The sequence below is a fragment of the Asparagus officinalis genome, chromosome 7, assembly GCF_001876935.1.
Source record: "Asparagus officinalis chromosome 7, Aspof.V1, whole genome shotgun sequence".
Taxonomy (NCBI): Eukaryota; Viridiplantae; Streptophyta; class Magnoliopsida; order Asparagales; family Asparagaceae; genus Asparagus; species Asparagus officinalis.
The window spans coordinates 56,371,847-56,372,239 of record NC_033800.1 but is presented as its reverse complement, the minus strand read 5'-3'; the positions used below and the strand labels follow the sequence as shown (position 1 = coordinate 56,372,239).

The 393-nt window shown below is 40.2% G+C and overlaps 1 protein-coding gene across 3 annotated transcripts in view; it reads left to right on the top strand.

The window, feature by feature from the left end:
- Positions 1-393, top strand: part of LOC109848930 (stomatal closure-related actin-binding protein 1-like) — a 28,658-nt gene that overhangs the window by 25,271 nt on the left and 2,994 nt on the right. The window lies entirely within an intron of this gene.

Here is a 393-nt window from a genome sequence, read left to right as displayed (position 1 = left end):
GGTGTACAAACTGAAGCACAGCATGGGAAGTCTAATTCTTATAATTTAAGGGGAAATGGTGATAATGTCCATCTTCTCAAAAGATTGAACCCAAGCAATGCACCCCTAAATGTAGGACCCACACTCTTCTCCATTGAACCCAAACAACACGCTCCTAGAATGTAGGACCCACTTTTCTCCATTTGGGTTGGACAATAAAAGCTAACATGTCGTTTTCAAAGAAAAACCTTTGAACATACCAAATTGTGTATGACATTTTGATAGTAGCCTTAAAATCTTTAATATTTTTAGAATAGTCCCTAGATTTATTAAAATAGCTATTAGGTACCTCAATTGCACATTTTATCAGAACCGCCCGCATGCGGGCAGTCCTGACTTTCGGGGGGGGGGGGG